Here is an 18,205-nt window from a genome sequence, read left to right on the forward strand (position 1 = left end):
ACGTTCCCTGTGGTGGACAGCAGGGATACCCCTCTATAGTTAACATAGTCGGTCATGTCAACTTTTTTAAAAGATGATCACAATTACCGCATCGCGGAGGTCCCCTGACATGCTCTGCTCCTTCTGGATGAGGGAAATGAGACATGTATTTGTGTCGAGTGTTTCTCTGCCATTTTTTAGAATTCTGATGTGAATTCTATCTATTCTGGCAGTCTTATTGTTTTTTGGCTGTCCATCTCTAACGTCATGTGTGAATGTGGGATTCATTCTGTACCTGTCACTCACTGGTACTTTATGTTAGTGTGAGATACATTCTGTATCTGGCAGTCTTCGGTATTGTATGTGAGTGTGGAATACATTCTGTCAGTGGCACTGTGTGTGAGTATTTGATTCATTCTGTCAGTCTCTGGAATGTTATGTGATTTGGGACTTCGTCTGAATCTGTCAGTGGTTCTGTATGTGTGGAATTCAAGCTATATCTGTCAGTATCTCAGTGTGTGTGTGAGTTCATTCTTTATCTGTCAGTCTCTGGTGATTTATGTGAGTTTGGCAGTCACTGAATCTGCCAGGTACTGTAGGACTATTTGAGAATGATTTTGTATGTGTCAGTCTTTGCTACTACATAGGAGTGTGGTATTAATTCTGTATCTGTCAGCCTTTAGTAGTGTGTGTGATTGTGGGATGAATTAATTCGCAGTCATTGGTGCCCAGTATGAATGTGTAAATCATTCTGTAACTCAGTCTGATATTGTTAAGTGAGGGTAGGAATCACGTGTATCTTTCTATCCCGGGTGCTGACGGTGAGCATGGGATTCATTCTGTACCTGTCGGTGGTACTGTATCTATCTGTGGGATTAATTCTGTACCTTTCAGTCACTGGTATTGTGTATGAAAGTGGGATTAATTCTAGATCCGCCACACATTGGTTGTGTGTGTGTGTGTGTGTGTGTGTGTGTGTGTGTGTGTGTGTAAGAACATAAGAAGATACGAAATAGGACAGGAGGAGACCATTTGGCCCATCAAGCCTGCTCTGCCACTCAATAAGATCATGGCTGTTCTGATTGTGGCCATAACTTCACTTTCCTGCCTGCCCCATAACCATTGACTCTGTTGTCGATCAAAAACCTGTCTATCGCTGCGTTGAATATATTCAATGACACAGCCTCCACAGTCCTCTGGAGAGCAGAATTCCAAAGATTAACAACCCTCTCAGAGAAGAAATTCCTCCTCATCTCCTTCTTGAAAGAGAGACTGCTTATCTTAAACTCTGGCCCCTAATTCTATAATCCCCCACAAGGAGAAACATCCTCTCAGCATCTACCTGTCCAGCCCCCTGAGAATCTTACAGGTTTCAATAAGATCACCACTCAATCTTCTAAACTCCAGTGAGTATAGGCCCAACCTGCTCAACTTTTTCTCATAAGACAATCCAACATCCCAGCAATCAGTCGAGTGAACCTTCTTTGAACTGATTCCAATGCAAGTATATTCCTCCTTATGCAAGGAGACCAAAACTGTATGGAATTGGGATGTCACTAATGCCCTGTAAAGTTATAGCAAAACTTCCTTACTTTTAAACTCCATTCCCCTTGCTAAAAATGCCAACATTCCATTTGCCTTCCTAATTACTTGCTATACCTTCATGCTAACATTTTTGTAATTCATGTACCTGGACACCCAGATTCCTTGGTACAGCAGCATTCTGCAGTCTCTCCCTATGTAAATAATATTCTGTTTTTCTATTCTACCTGCCAAAGTAGACAATCTCACATTTCCCCATATTGTACTCCATCTGCCAAATGTTTTCCCACTGACTAAACCTATCTATATCTCTTCGCAGACACATTGTGTCCTCCTCACAACTTGCTTTCCTACCTATCTTTGTACCATCTACAAATTTGGCAACAATATACTTGGTCCCTTCATGCAAGTTATTAATATAGACCATAAATAGTTGAGGCCCCAGCACTGTACCTGTGGCACTCCATTAGTTACAGTTTGCCAATCTGAATATGCTCCATTTATCCCCACTCTCTGTTTTCTGTGAGTTAGCCAATCCCATATCCATGTGTGGATAGTCTTCAGTTTGTATCTGTCAGTGCCTGGTACTCTATGTGAGTTTTGGACTCTTTCTCAATCTCTCAGTGCTACTATTTGTGTGTTAGGTTGCTTTAGATGACTCGGGCTGAGGTACTGTGAGTGAGTGCAATAATCAACCTATACTTTTCAGCATCTGGCACTGAGCATGTGTTTCAGCATCACTTTATCTGTCAGTATCTGGTACTCTGTGTGAGTGGGGGATTCATTGGATAACCTTCCGTCCCTGGGACTGTTTGCAAGTCTGGATTCATTCTGCATAAAATGTCAGCACAGCAGCAGGCCACAGATGTGGTTGGTTTTAAGCAGTTTGAAGTTTTGCCAAGTATTAAATATCTGTCACTGTGAACATAATAGCGAAAGATAATGTATCTTTCAATCTGATACAGGATTGATGTGCAAATGTAACTCAGGCTGTACTAATCAATTTGATCAATGCCATTCAGTCTGACTCTGAGGGAGAATCTTGGACTTGTGTGTAAAATGAGCTCAGTCTGGAATTGTACAGCATCTTCCATCTGACACTATGAGGTTTCAGGACTGGTATGTAATTTATAGCTCAGACTAAACTCATCAAATTTATAATGTATCTATTAGTTTCACAATCCGGATGAGTTTTAAACTGGAATCTGAGTTTGTATCTCAGGTTATACTATATTTCAGAATCTCTCAATCTGATTATGCACTGGAGATTTGGACTTGTATCTAATGTATATGTCTGGACACATTATGGGAATTAATACTGATAATAAACTGATAACATGTGTAAATATTGGGCTGGTATTTAACTTGAATCTCAGATTATATTAGTTTAGTTTAGAGATACAGCATTGAAACAGGCCCTTCGGCACCGAGTCTGTGCCAACCATCAACCACCCATTTAGACTAATCCTACACTAATTCCATATTCCTACCACATCCCCACCTGTCCCTATATTTCCCTACCACCTACCTATACTAGGGGCAATTTATAATGGCCAATTTACCTATCAACCTGTAAATCTTTTGGTCATGTGGGAGGAAACCGGAGCACCTGGAGGAAACCCACGCAGACACAGGGAGAACTTGCAAACTCCACACAGGCAGTCCCCAGAATTGAACCCGGGTCGCTGGAGCTGTGAGGCTGCGGTGCTAACCACTGCACCGCCCTTAATTCTATAACTTTGAAAAGGGAACCATGTGTCAGTTCTATGTGTATTTAATTTGTAGCTGAGGTTGCACCATTGTGGGATTGACACACTGATAATTTGATAGTGGGTGAGAATTTGGACTGGGATTTATGAATCTACCTGTCAGTGGTACTGAGTTGGGGTGACATGGAAACAACGTCTGTCTCTCCTGTTCTGTTTGATTGATGGATTGAAAACGTGTCTCTGGAACTATTTCTGCTGTCTGAGACTGTGGAACTGATGACCTGTCTGTGTCTCTGCGCTCTGTGAATGATAATGTACGGACTGTGTGTGAGAAGGAGCTGGTGGCACTCTTCCTTGTAACTTGGGTGGAGGAAACATCACATTTATTCTGGTTCGTTCAATTATTTGTCTGTTTGAACAAAAGTATGTTTATAACTAAAATACAGGTGAGATAGAAGATACAGGATTTTAATGAATTTAATCTCTCGAATAATAATGAGCCCCCACAAAGGAAGCCCAGTCATACAAATATTATCATTGTCTGACTGCACTGCAGTAACAGGTTCTTCCCATTCTGTCTCCTTTCCCCGTCGACACACAGCCTGAGAATGGCCTCTCCCTTCCCGCACTCACCCCATGTTCCGGGACCAGTTGATTCTCCATTCCGCCTCTTACAAACAGCCCCCGTCTGCCCCTGAACTTGCCCCGGACTCGATGCTGATCTCTGAGTCTATCTGCGGACACGCTCCCAAAGCGATGTGCTGCTGGAAGGAGGCTGCTGTTTGCTTCCTTCCCCAGGGAATGGGGATCTCTCCATTCGCGACTGTTTCAAACCATCTTCTTCTGCTCACAGGCAGTGCTGGGGGAGGGGAGCGCAGGCGCAGATTCAGGCAACAATTCAGCAAACAGAAACATAGAAAATTTCCGGCGCAGAATGAGGCCATTCGGCCCAACATGTCCGTGCCAGCTCAAAGAGAGTGATCCAGCCTGTTCCCACAGTTTATTGTTGTTGGACAGTGAAGTGTGGAAACAGAAACGGACAGTCAGAATGTGGGGAGTTACACAAAGAGAATCGATTATAGGCACCAGGTGAGAAGTGTGAAGGACACATTTTAAACAGCGGCTGTTTGGTTTCGCTTGAACGGTTAGACCATGGGAGCGGGAACTGGAAATCTGACCTGTGTAAAAGTCCCTGTTCCGTCGGTCAGTCCCATTCATGGCCCAGTGGATTGTTTCTGGATGTTATTTAATTGTTGTAAAACGGCCAAAGCCTCTGGTATGCAGTAGCTGGGGCTGCAGGACAGCAGTGGAATCAGACACTGACTCTGTTTGTGTTGCTGGGTTTCCTTTGTGATTGTTCACAATGATTATTCATTCAAAGATTGTTTTGGTCTCTCTTGTAACTTCCACCACACCTCTTCCTGAATTATAATAAATACTTTTTCTTTCTACAGGCAAATACTTGAAGGAAGCAGAATAAATAGAATGATGCCTCAGCACAAGGGGAAGTGCAGCCGGCTTCTCACACACAGTAAGGACAGTATCACTCAGAGAGAAAAGAGACATCAGTTCCACAATCACTGCCAGCAGTACTAGTCAGACTGGCACTGATCCCAAGTTCCAGAGACTAACAGTCAATCCAACAGTCACACAGAGCATGACAGACTGAAGTTGTTTCCATTTCACCCCAACTCCGTCCCACTGACAGGTAGATACATCAATCCCAGTCCAAAATCACACCCACTATCAGATTGCAAGGCACTGTGTCACTCTCACAAGACAGCAGCCTGAACTACAAATTCAATGTCAGATCGAACAGACAAACAGTACCTGATTGTAAAGTACAGAATTAATCTCAATAATGTAACCAGACTGCAGACTGAGCTACATGTTACACACCACTCCACAAATCTCACAAGTGGTCAGACTGGAGGATACAGTATTAATTCCATTACTGCAGACTGAATGCACTGTTATCTGCCAGGACATAAAGCATATTGTAAAATGAAAGGACACATACCTGAAATGTTAATTGTGTTTCTCCCTCCACAAATGCTGCCTGAACTGCTGAGTATTTCCAGCATTTTTGTTTATTTCATATTTCCAGCATCTACAGACTTTTGCTTTTATTTTCGAGTTAAAGAAACATTGCATTGTGAGGTGGGAGTGACTGCCCTTGACATCAAGGCAGCCTTTGACATGTATGGCAACAAGGCAGCCCTAGCAAAACCAATGTAAATAGAAATCGGGGCAAAATGCTCTGCTGTTTGCAGTCATACCTAGCACTAAGGAAGATGGCTGTGGTTGTTCAGGTCAATCATCTCAGTCTCCGGCCATTACAGCTGGAATTCCTTAGGCTCGTGTTCTAGGCCCAACCATCTTCAGCAGCTTCATCAACAACCTTCCCTCCATCACAAGGCCAGAAGTGTGGATGTTTTCTGATGATTGCCCAATGTTCAGCACCATTCATGACTCCTCAGATACTGAAGCAGCCCATGTCCAGATGCAGCAAGACCTGCACAACATCCAGGCTAGGGTTGAAAAGTGGCAAGTAACATTGGCATCAGATAAGTGCCAGGCAATGACCATCTCAAACAAGAGAGAATCTAATCATCTCCCCTTGATGTTCAATGGCATTACCATCACTGAATCACCCACCATTAACATTGACCATTGGTTACCATTGACCAGAAACTGAACTGGACCAGCCATATAAGTGCTGTGACTGCAAGAGCAAGGTCAGAGGCTAGGAATTCTGCGGCGAGTAACTGACCTCCTGTTTCCCCACATCCGTCCACCATTCACAAGGCACAAGTCAGGAGTGTGATGGAATACTGCCCACTTGCCTGGATGAGTGCAGCTCCAACAACACTCAAGTAGCCTGTTTGATTGCCCACATCCACCACCTTCAATATTCACTCCATTCACCACTGATGCACAGTGGCAGCAGTGCGTACCAGCTAAAAGATGCACTGCAGCAACACACCAAGGCTTCTTCGACAGTACCTTCCAAACCTGGAACCTCTACCACCAACAAGGACAAGGGCAGCAGATGCATGGGAACACTACCACCTGCAAGTTCCCCTCCAAGCCACACACCATCCTGACTTGGAACTATATCACCATTCCTGCACTGTCGCTGGGTCAAAATCCTGGAACTCCCTTCCAAACAGCACCGTTGGAATTCCTACATCTCAAGGACTGCAGCAGCTCAAGAAGGCAGCTCACCACCATTTTGTCAAGGGCAATTTGGAATGGGCAATAAATGCTGGCAGAGCCAGTGATGCCGACATCACATGAACAAATGAAAAAAGTGAGGAAATAGTGAAGGGCTTCTATCGAATACATGCAGATATGTTTCCTCTTGTGGTGTTGTCTGAAACAAGAGCCAAAAATATAAAATCGACATTCATAAAACCAATGAGGAATTCATGAAAAAGGTATTTATGTAGTGAGTGGTTAGAATCTGGAATTTGCAACCACAGGGAGAGGTCGAGGCGATAATATCGATGCATTTAAGGGGAGGTGGAACAACTGTATGGGAAGAAAGGAATTGAGGGATATACATATGGGGCTTTATTATTCTTTATTTGTGCATATGAAGCAGGGTGGCTGGAAATATGTGTGGAGCATCGAGCAGTTGGGACGATCCCAGTGCAGTGTTTTGTCTCGATGGATCTGCCCAGAATACTTGTGATGCAGGAGCTGGGAGCTTCAGTACTTCAGTGGAGACAGATACTGACACTGGTTTTCATTTGTGGGTGTTTTTAATGATTATTAATTGCGAAATTAAATTCACCTCTTTGATATTTTGCACCTCCCCTGTTCTTGAGTTTAGACATATTTTTTCTTCATACAGGCAAATACTTGAAGGTATCGTGATGAATGTGATGGTTGCTGCACTCGAAGCACAAGGAACAGTGCAGCCAGCTCCTCTCACACACAGTAGGTACATTATCACTCAGAGTACAGAGGGATAGACAGTTCATCAGTTCCCTAGTCTCAGACTGCAGAAGTAGTCAGGTCCACATTGATCCCGAGTTCCAGAAACACATTTTCAATCCAACAATCAAACAAAGCAGGAGAGAAATAAGTTGTTTCCATTTCACCCCAATTCAGTCCCATTGACAGTCAGATACCTCAATCCCAGGTCAAAGTCACCCTCATTAACAGATTGAAATACAATGTGTCAATCTAAATATAATGCAGACTTAGCTATCAATTAAATATCAGATAGAATTGGCACACAGTATTGATTGAATGGCACAGAATCTAACGTAATGCTGTACCCTGAGATTTAAATTAAATACCATACTCAAAGCTCACATCCATTCATGATAAAGGATGTTTAAACATCCCCATAGTGTACCCTGAGATACAAGTTACATACAAGTTCAACATTCATTACAGAGAAAGTTTCTAAGGTGCTGAAAGATATTGTAACCTGAGACACAAATTAGATACCAGTTCAGAACTCACCCACACTGTGAAATGGAAAGATACAGAATCAATTCCATTAGTGTAGATCACTTTAAATCTGTTTCCCCCAGTCACTGACCTCTCTGCTAAGGTAAATAGGCCCTTCACTTCAACTCTATCCAGGCACCTCAAAATTTTGTATGTTTCAATGAGATTTCCCCTCAGCCTTCTCTGTGCCAAGGAGAACAGCCCCAGCCTATCCAGTCTTTCCTCATAGCTGCATTTTTCCAATCCCGGCAACATCCTCGTGAATCTCCTCTGCACCCTCTCTAGTGCAATTACATCCTTTCTGTAATAAGGTGATCAGAACTGCATACAGTATTCATTGTGGCCTGACTAATGATTTATACAGTTCCAGCATAACCTCCCTGCTCTTAAATCTATACCTCGGCTAATAAAGGAAAGGATTCCATATGCCTTCTTACCACCTTAACGACCTGTCCTGCTACCTTCAGGGATCTGTGGACATTTACTCCAAGGTCCCTCACTTCCTCTGCACCTCTCAGTCTTCTCCAATTAATTGTGTATTCCTTTGCCTTGTTTAACCTCCCCAAGTGCATCAACTCACACTTCTGAATTGAATTCCATTTGCCATTTTTCTGTCCATCTGACCAGACCATGAAGATCTTCCTGCAGTCTACAGCTATCCTCCTTGCTATTTACCACACAGCCAATCTTTGTGCCATCTGCAAACTCATACCCCCTACATTTACATCCGTGAAGACTACATTAACTGCACTACCCTCATCTATCTTCCTTCTTAATTCTTCAAAATTTCGATCAAGTTGGTTAGACAAGATCTTCCCTTAACAAATCCATGCTGACTATCCTTGATTAATCTGTGCCTTTCGAAGTAACATTTTATCCTGTCTCTCAGAATAGATTCCAATAATTTGCCCACTACTGATGTTAGACTGACTGGCCTGTAATTATTTGGTCTCCCTCACTCCCTTTTTAAACAAAGGTACAACGTTAGCAGTCCTCCAATCCTCCATCACCACACCTGTATCCAGTGAGGTCTGGAAAATGATGATCAGCTCTTCTGCTATTTCCTCTCTTGCTTCTTTTTAACAGCCTGAGGTGCATTCCATCCGGTGCTCGTGATTTATCAACTTTCATATACACTAATCCCATTAATATGTCCTCTCTCCCTCTGTATGGATCACATCCATACTTCACACCCCTCTTCCTTATCTACAATATATGCATCTTCCCCCTCTTTTGTGAAGACAGATGCAAAGTATTTATTCAGAACAATGCCAGCATCTTCTGCTCTGCACATAGGTTACCTTTTTGGTCTTTTCTGTGCCCTATTCTTTCCTTATTTATCCTTTTGCTCTCAATGTATTGATAAAACATCTTTGGGTTCACCATAATTTTGATTGCCAATATTCTTTTATGCTCTCGCTTAACTTTCCTAATTTCAATGTTGATTTCCCCCCTCCACATTCTATACTCCTCTCGGCTTTCTGTAGTATTCAGTTCTCTGTGTTGGGCATAAACTTTCCTTTACTGCCTTATTACACCCGTAAACTCCTTGACATCCATGGGGCTCTAGTTTTGGCCTTCCCACCCTTTTTCTTTGTGGGAACATGTTGACTCTGAACCCCTGGAATCTCCCCTTTGAATTCTTCCCACTGCTCTGACACTGATTTACCTTCAACTACCTGTTTTCAGTCCACTTTCGGTAAATCAATCTTCACCTTAGTAAAGTTGGTCTTACCCCAATTGAAAACTCTAACTCCTGTTCTGTCCTTGTCCTTTCCATAATTATGTTAAAACTGACTGAATTATGATCACTACCACCAAATTGCTGTCCCACTGACGCTCCTTCCACCTGCCCCTCTTCATTTCCTAAAACTAAGTCTAAAACTTCACCCTCTCTTGTTGGACTTGCTACATATTGGCTAAAAAAGTACTCCTGAATGCACCTCAAGAATTCTGCTCCCTCAATTCCCTCTACACAAAAAGTATCCCAGTTAATGTTTGGGTGGTACAAATCCCCCACTGTTACTGCCCTATTGTTCTTGCACTGCTCAGATATTTGCCTACATATCTGCTCTTCCATCTCCCTCTGACTGTTTAGGGGTCTATAGTACACTCCCAGCAGTGTTATTGCCTCTTTTTTGGTCCTCAGCTCAATCTATACGGTCTCAGTTGATAAACCTTCCAACATATCATTCCTGCTCACAGCTGTCATAGTTTCTTTGACCAAAATTGCCACTCCCCCTCCTTTTTTATCCCCTTCCCTCTCACGTCTGAAAACTCTGTAACCAGGAAGATTGAGCTGCCACGCCTGTCCCTCCTTTAGCCATGTTTGTGTAATAGCTATGATATCATACTGCCATGTGTCTAACTGTGCCCTGAGCTCATCTGCTTCATTTGCTATACTTCTTGCATTGATTTAGATATCCTTGAGCACTGCCAACATTTTTTGTTTTGAATTTTCTAATCAGTATTTCCTCTCTCTTCCAGACTCCATTAATTTTCTGCCTTCCATTTTCATTTCTGATCTGACTCTACCTTCCAGTCCCCATCTCTCTGCCAAACTAGTTTAAACCCTCCCCAACAGCACTAGCAAAACATCCTGCAAGGAACTCCGTCCTGGCTCGGTTCAGGTGCAACCCGTCCAACCTGTCCCAAAAATCGAAAGTCCTCCCTCCTGCACCATCTTTCCAGCCACACGTTCATCTGTCTTATCCATCTATTCCTGTACATTCATCTGTCTTATCCATCTATTCCTGTACTCACTTGCACGTGGCACTGGGAGTAATCCGGAGATTATTACTTTTGATGTCCTGCTTGCTAATTTCTTACCTCACTCCCTAAGTTCTGACTGCAGCACAACATCCTTATATCTACCTATGTTGTTGGTTCTGATGTGGACTACCACTGCTGGCTGTTCACCCTCCCCCTTCAGGATGCTCTGTAACTGCTCAATGACATCCTTGACCCTGGCACCAGGGAGCCAACACTCCATTCCTGGATTCACGTCTGTGGCCAAAGAAACACCTGATTGTTCCCTTGACGATTGAATCACCTATCACTATGGCTTTTCCAGTCTTCCCTGTACTCCCCTTTGCTGCTGAGTCACCCATGGTGTCATGGACTTGGCTCCGGCTGCACTCCCCAGGTGAAGCATCATTGTCCTCTGTATTCAGAACTGAATACCTGCTGGAGAGTGAGACGCACTCGGGGTGTCCTGCACTACCTGCCTGATTCTTTTTGACTGCCTGGTGGTCACCCATTCCCTCTCTCCCTGCATACTCTTAAGCTGTGGGGTGACCACATCTATAAACGTGTTATGTATGTACAAAGAACAAACAACAGTACAGCACAGGAACAGGCCATTCGGCCCTCCAAGCCTGCGCCGATCTTGATGCCTGTCTAAACTAAAACCTTCTGCACTTCAGGGGACCGTATCCCTCTCTTCTCATCCTATTCATGTATTTGTCAAGATGCCTCTTAAACGTCGCTATCTTCCCTGCTTCCACCACCTTCCCCGGCAGCAAGTTCCAGGCACTCACCACCCTCTGTGTAAAGAACTTGCCTCGCACATCCCCTCTAAACTTTGCCCCTCTTGCCTTAAACCTATGTCCCCTCGTAACTGACTCTGCCACCCTGTGAAAAAGCTTCTGACTATCCACTCTGTCTCTGCCACTCATAACTTTGTCAACCTCTATCATGTCGCCCCTCCACCTCCATTCTCAGTTTTGGGAAAAATAGAGTATATGACTGTATCAGTAAGTAGGAAAAGTTAAAATATGTTGTGACCAGTGGAGACATGTGATGAGAATAAACAGATCCTCCTCTGATTTCAACTACAGCAGCATTAGTGATTTGGCTCTGTAGCTTAGTTGGTAAAAACACCTGCCTAGTAAACTGAACAGCCTGGGTTCAACTCCCAGCGGAGCCTTATTTCACATTTGTGATATGCTTTAGAAGTTTCCTTATCAATCATTTATATCTCTGTTTTGTGAACTTGAACTTGGAATTCAAATTACATGATGAATTTCAGTCACAGGAGAAAACAGCCTTTGTGAAGGATGTGAGTTGGGAATGGCTGTTCCTCCTTGTCCAGAAATTCAGTGCTGATCCGCCAAAGGCAACTTCTTTGACACAAATTTGTTCACGGTTACATTCAATCTGGAAAACAGCTCGACATTAATCTCACTGAAGGAAAGTGTGACTGCGTTGTTTGTTTCAGAGTGTTTGTGTCGTTATGTGTTGCTTTTAACCGAGACTGGGGACATGACGCAAGTGGGAGGGTTGATCCGAGGTTTGGAATATTTGTCAATCAGGAACAAGAAAAATCAAAGGAACCAAATAAGAAAACCTATGTCTCGTGGGTGTTGAGAGACGGTGAGAAGATATTAAACTTTGTTCCATTCAATCCGGCTGCGATGAACTTTGAATTTTTCCGCCTTTTATAAACATTATTTGAAGGGTCTCTGTAACAATGTTCAGTGTTGATGAGAGTGCGGTCTGGGTGAGCAGCTGCTGAGTGTGACAGGGTCAGGACTGGATGCAGGAAGTTCTCTGACATTCTCTCTCCCTCTCTCTCTCTGATGGCTTTGAGTTGATTTTCAAGTGTTTGAATAAATGAAGGAAGTTCCCTCCACCCATTTGTTTGGACAGACAGTGTAGTATAAGGATGTAAAGGGTTAATGCTGAAGATAGTGGGATCAACCCCTCCCACTGTCAGAGTGATGATGTAACAGTCACATGAGATGAGGTTTGGGAGAAGAGAAAGCAGCACCAAGGATGCTAGCTTAAGAGGTTTGATGAATGTGTATATAGTATTGTGTAAATTAGAAAAGATTTCTTAGTTCTTTCAGCAGGAAATGTGTCCCGAAAATATTCAGGAGTCGGAATGCAGATATTAACTCCAAGTGACAGTTCTGGGTTCATTTAACAAAAAAAAGGTAGCAAATAATATTGCTCACTGATTGAAATCCCCCAGTGAGGAGACAGTTAAACAGGTGATCTGTTGGGGCATCCTTCGATCCAAGGTTTCGGCAGCATTTAATCTCCCTTTTTGGTGAAATTCTCTGTTATTTGCATCTTTTTTTAATCAGCTTTCATGGGTGAGTGAAAAACTCCATTCTTCCTTCTTCCCATCAGTTTCTCTTTTCTGTCTCAGATCAATATAATGATGAGAATCCCAATTTAATCTGCTGTTTCTGGTGTTTTATCCATTCCAATCAAAATTCAACATTCCAATCTAATCTATTTGTTATTCCACAGTGTCTCTCCATGTGTTTTATTCTGTTGTATTCTCTCACAGTCTGTTTGATGATCAATGTTACATCTCAGTCTCTGTTCTGGTGAAGATCAGAAGCAGTGTTATCTGTTTGCACCACCCGACAAGTCGGCCTGAGGCTGTGTCTCATCGATAATGTGGAGTTAGGCACATCGAAACATAGGAGCAGGAGTCGGCCATTCAGCCCATCGAGACTGCCCCGCCATTCAATATGATCTTGGCTGAACATCCACTTCAATGCCCTTTTTCCCACACTTTCCTCATATTCCCTTATGTCATTTGTATTTACTAATCTGTCAATCTCTGCTTTAAACATACTCAACGACTGAGCTTCCACAGCCCTCTGGGGTAGAGAATTCCAAAGATTCACAACCCTCTGAGTAACAACATTTCTCCTCATCTCTGTCCTAAGTGGCTTCCCCCTTATTTTGAAATTGTGTCCCCTGATTTTCGACTCCCCAACCAGGGGAAACATCTTAGCTGCATCGACCCTGACTGTCCTTTAAGTATTTTGTGGGTTTCAATGGGATCACCTCTCATTCTTCAAAACTCTAGAGAAGACAGCCCCAGTTTCCCCAATCTCTCTTCATAGGACAATCCCACCATCCCAGGAACAAGTCTGATGAACCTTCGTTGAACTCCCTCCATGGCAATAATATCCTGCCTAAGGTAAGGAGACCAAAACTGTACACAGTACTCCAAGTGCGGTCTAACCAGGGTTCTATACAATTGAAGCAAGAATTCACTACTCCTGTACTCAAATCCTCTTGTGATAAAGGCTAACATACTATTAGCCTTCCTAATTGCTTGCTGCACCTGCATGTTAGCTGTCAGTGACTTATTGACATGGACACCCAGATCACCCTTATATTCTATAACTCAGTTAATAAAGGAAAGGATTCCATATACCTGCTGAACCAGCTTATTGACCTGGACTACTACTTCAGGAATCTGTGGACATTCACTCCAACGTCCCTCACTTCCTCTACACCATTCAGTGTTTTCCCATTAATTGTGTATTCCTTTGCCTTTTTTGACGCGTGCTCTCGCTGTTCCCTGCTCTCCGAGTGAACTCTTGCTCCCTCTCTCTCCTGGGCTCTTGATGCTCCACTCTGCTCTCACTGTTTCCCACTCTCTTAATGTATCAATATTTGTTTGCCTTGTGTTTAATTTAAAATATGGATTAACTGTATTTTACAGTTGTAGGTTTTATTTGGTAGTCCTTTGCAAGTTGTGGATTTGTATTTAATATTTAGCTCTGTGAAAACGATTGTGAATGAAAATATAACTTTCAATCTTATACATGGGCTGGTCTGCAAGCGCCAAGTCCTTCATTTTGTAGTAATGGAATTGATACTGTATCTTTCAGTCTTAATCTCTGTGGGATTTTTGAACTGGTATGTAATGCATAACTTGGTCTAACGTTCTGATGTACATTATTGGGATTCAAAGGATGATAGGAAATAGGGGCATTAGGCCATTCAGCCCATCAAGCCTGCTCCAACATTCAAACAGATCGTGACTGATCATCTACCTCTACGCCATTTTTCCTGCTATCTCCATCTCCCTTGATCCTGTTAGTATTTAGAAATCTATCGATTTCTGTCTTGAATATGTTCAATGATTGATCTTCCACAGCCCACTGGGATAAAGAATTCCACAGATTTCCCACCCTCTGAGTAAAGAAATTCCTGCTCATCTCAGTCTCAAATGGCCTGCCCTTATTCTGAGTCTGTGTCCCCTTGTTCTAGACTCACCAGACAGAGGAAACATCCTCTCCATATCTACCCTGGAAGAATTTTGTAAGTTTCAATGAGATCACCTTTCATTCTTCGAAACTCCAGAGAATTTCGGCCCAGTTTCTGCAGTCTCTCATCATAAGACAATCCCACCATACCAGGGGATTAGTCCGGTGAATCTCTGTTGCACTCCCTCTGTGACAAGTCTATCCTTCCTTCAATAAGGAAACCAAAATAGTACAGAATATTCCAGGTGCAGTCTCAGCCAGACTTTATACAATTGAAGCAATACATCTTTAACCATGTACTCAAATCCCCTTTCAATGAAGCCAACATACCATTTGCCTTCCTAATTGCTTTCTGCACCTGCACACGAGCTTTTAGTGTCTCATGAACAAGGACACCCAGGTACCTTTGGACATCGACACTTCTCAACCTCTCACCAGTTAAGAAATACTCTGTCTTTCTGTTTATTCTCCCAAAGTGGAGAAATTCACACTTATTCACATTATATTCCATCTGCCATGTTCTTGCCCATTCACTTACCCTGTCCAAATCCCCTTGAAGCCTCCTTGCATTCATTCTGTACCTTTCAATCATGCAAATTTTGTCTGTTCTGTTTCAAGGTTTATATTTAAAATGTAACCATGGTGACAGAGTTTATTTAGATCTGATGATGGGTTTGTTTTTGGACTGTGATTGATGTATCAACCTGTCAGCTGTACTGAATTGGAGTGAAATGGAAACAACTTCTGTCTCTCCTGCTGTTGTTTGACTGTTGGATTGAAAATGTGTCTCTCGACTTTGGGATCAGTGTCTGTCTGACTACTTCTTTTGTTTGTTCCAGTGGAACTGATGAGCTGGCAGTATCTCTGTGCTTTGGGAGTGATCCTGTACCGACTGTGTGTTGGAACGAGCTCGCTGCACTTTTCCTTGTGTCCAAGAATCACCACATCCAGTCAGGTTCCTTCATGTATTTTCCTGAAGGAATGAAAGAACTGGTGAGATAGAAGATACAAAAGGGATCAATGTAATCGTCCCAATAATAATCATTATGAACAATCGCGAAATGAAAACCAGGAACACAAACAGTGTCAGTGTCTGACTCCACTGCAGTACTGCAGTATTCAGCTTCTGTTTACCAGGTGTTTGCAGTGGATTTACAACAAGTTTGTGACATTCAGAAACAACACAAGCCCTGCACTGCTCAATGACAGGGACTGTCCGATCGAGCAGTGACCTTTACACAGTCACATTTCTATTTCAACGGAAAACAAGCAGCCACTATTTAAAATGTGCCTTTCACACTTCTCACCTGGTGTCTGCAATAAATGCTCTTTGTCTAACTGTCCACATGGTTATTTTGCGGCTATTTTGCCCCCACTGTTCACAATCCAACAAACAGTGAGAGACTGGAACTAAAGCAGGAAAATTCCCTCTCCTTTGGGTGGTGAAATTGTCAGTGATTTTCAATAGTGATTTCTTCCCATTGTGTCTCCCTGAGCCTGTACAGACACTGTCCGAGAATGAACTCTCCCTTCCCCGTGTCCCCGGCTCACTCCATGTTCTGGGAGCAGCTCCTGCTCCACAGTGTCTGTTACAAACACTCCCCGACTCCCCCTCAACTTCCCACCACTCAATGCGAATCTCTGAGCACATCTGCGGACATGCTCCCAAAGCAGTGGCTGCTGGAAGCAGATGCTGTTTGTTCCCTTCCCCCAGGCCCGGGAAGTCTCCATTAGCAGCTGATTTTAACCATCTTCCCCTGATTGAGTGAATGGCCTCACAGATTGGGTTGGGGAAAGGCTGCGCATGCGCTCCACTCCTCATTGTGACGTCCCACTGGGGGCGGGGCAACACCGCGCGTGCGCAGAGATCTGCAGCAATTCAGCATTCAAACATCAATGGGAACTTTCCCCATTTCACCCTCATCAAAGTCCCAAAGAAAGTGAAGAGGGGCTTGGACTGAAGGGAGGGAGGGGCGGGGTAGGGGGAACCTAGAACCCAGAAAGCTGCCCACTTGCCCCATATAGATGCTCAATTTGCGGTCATTCCCTGCAGGGGGTTTGTTATTATTGAGCCCCTCATGGTAAAACAATCCGATAGAAAGAGGGGAGAAAGGAGGGAGCCGGTGTGTTTGCTGGGACCTTGCAGAATTCATTTCAGCAGCAAAAGTCCCGGGTTATATTAACCCGAGTGAAACACGCTGTCAGTGAGAGGAAAACCGAACGGCCCTTTTCATCTTTTCATTGGAAACAAAGTAGAGCCGGAAGTGCGGCGAGCAGAGCAGACACACAAGCTCAATGACAGGAGAGCTCGGCCGTCCCTGAGTTTCAGCTCCCGGCTCTTCCATTTCCTCATCCACACTGTCTTTCCTGTGGATGTTCAGGGATTCCTTGTCGGATCTGAGGACTGTATCCACTAAACATTCTGTGTCAGGAGATCCACACACTCTCTGTTATCAAGATTTATGGGCAGGAATGTTTCAAAACTTTGTCCATTTAATCATTGTATTATTCACAGAACTAATGAGAGGCAATCGGTTCATTGTTCAGGCCTTGAACTTGGTTTGGGGAGACCGAAAACTGAGAGGTTCAGCACCTCTCCAACCCTTCACTATTGGCCGTGTGGCCTAATGGATAAGGCGTCTGACTTCGGTGTATTTAACGAGGTTATCAGAAGATTGTAGGTTCGAGTCCTACTACGGTCATTTTGGGCGAACAGTGTTTGGCACCGCCGCCTCACAGCTCCAGTGTGACCCGTCTTCAGTTCTGGCTAATGTCTGTGCACAGTTTGAGTTCTCCCTGCAACTGCGTGTGTTTCCTCGCACAGCCAAAGACTTGCAGATTGATTGGTAAATTGACCATTGTGAATTGCCCCCAGTGGAGGTAGGTGGTGGGGGATGTGGTCGGGAATATGGGAATAATGTTGGATTCGCATAAATGGGTGGTTGTTGGGCGGCAGAGACTTGGTGGGCCGAAGGGCCTGTTTCAGTGCTGCATCTATTAATAAATAACTGATTTTTTTGATGAAATAACAGAAAAGGTTGATGAAGGGAAAGCAATGGATGTTGTCTATATGGATTTTCAGAAAGCGTTGGACAAACTACCACATAAAAGGCTGGGTAACAAAACTGAGGCTCCTGGAATAGGAGGGTCAGTATCTGCTTCGATTAAAAAATGTATGAAATATCAAGAAAAGCGAGTTGTGGTATTTGGTTGTTTTTCAGAATGGAAGATGGTGAACAGTGATGTCCACAAGGGTCAGTGTCAGGACCACCATATATATAAATGACTTGAATATTGGAATCACAGAATTGTTACTGCACAGAAGGAGGCCATTTGGCCCATCGTGTCTGCACTGACTCGCCAAATGAGCAATTCACCTCATGTCACTTCCCCGTCCTCTCCCCATTATCCTGCACATTCTTCCTTTTCAGATAACAGTCTAATTCCCCTATGAATGCTTCAATTAAACCTGCCTCCATCACATTC

The 18,205-nt window shown here is 43.5% G+C and overlaps 1 non-coding gene across 1 annotated transcript; it reads left to right on the plus strand.

Moving 5' to 3' along the window:
- Window positions 1-17,332: 17,332 nt before the first annotated feature.
- trnar-ucg (transfer RNA arginine (anticodon UCG)) lies at window positions 17,333-17,421 on the plus strand. Its single transcript is given in 2 exon segments — window positions 17,333-17,369; window positions 17,386-17,421. It is a non-coding gene; the product is annotated as a tRNA-Arg (tRNA).
- The last annotated feature ends 784 nt before the right edge of the window (window positions 17,422-18,205 follow it).

Source organism: Heterodontus francisci, unplaced genomic scaffold (assembly GCF_036365525.1).
Source record: "Heterodontus francisci isolate sHetFra1 unplaced genomic scaffold, sHetFra1.hap1 HAP1_SCAFFOLD_278, whole genome shotgun sequence".
Classification (NCBI taxonomy): Eukaryota; Metazoa; Chordata; class Chondrichthyes; order Heterodontiformes; family Heterodontidae; genus Heterodontus; species Heterodontus francisci.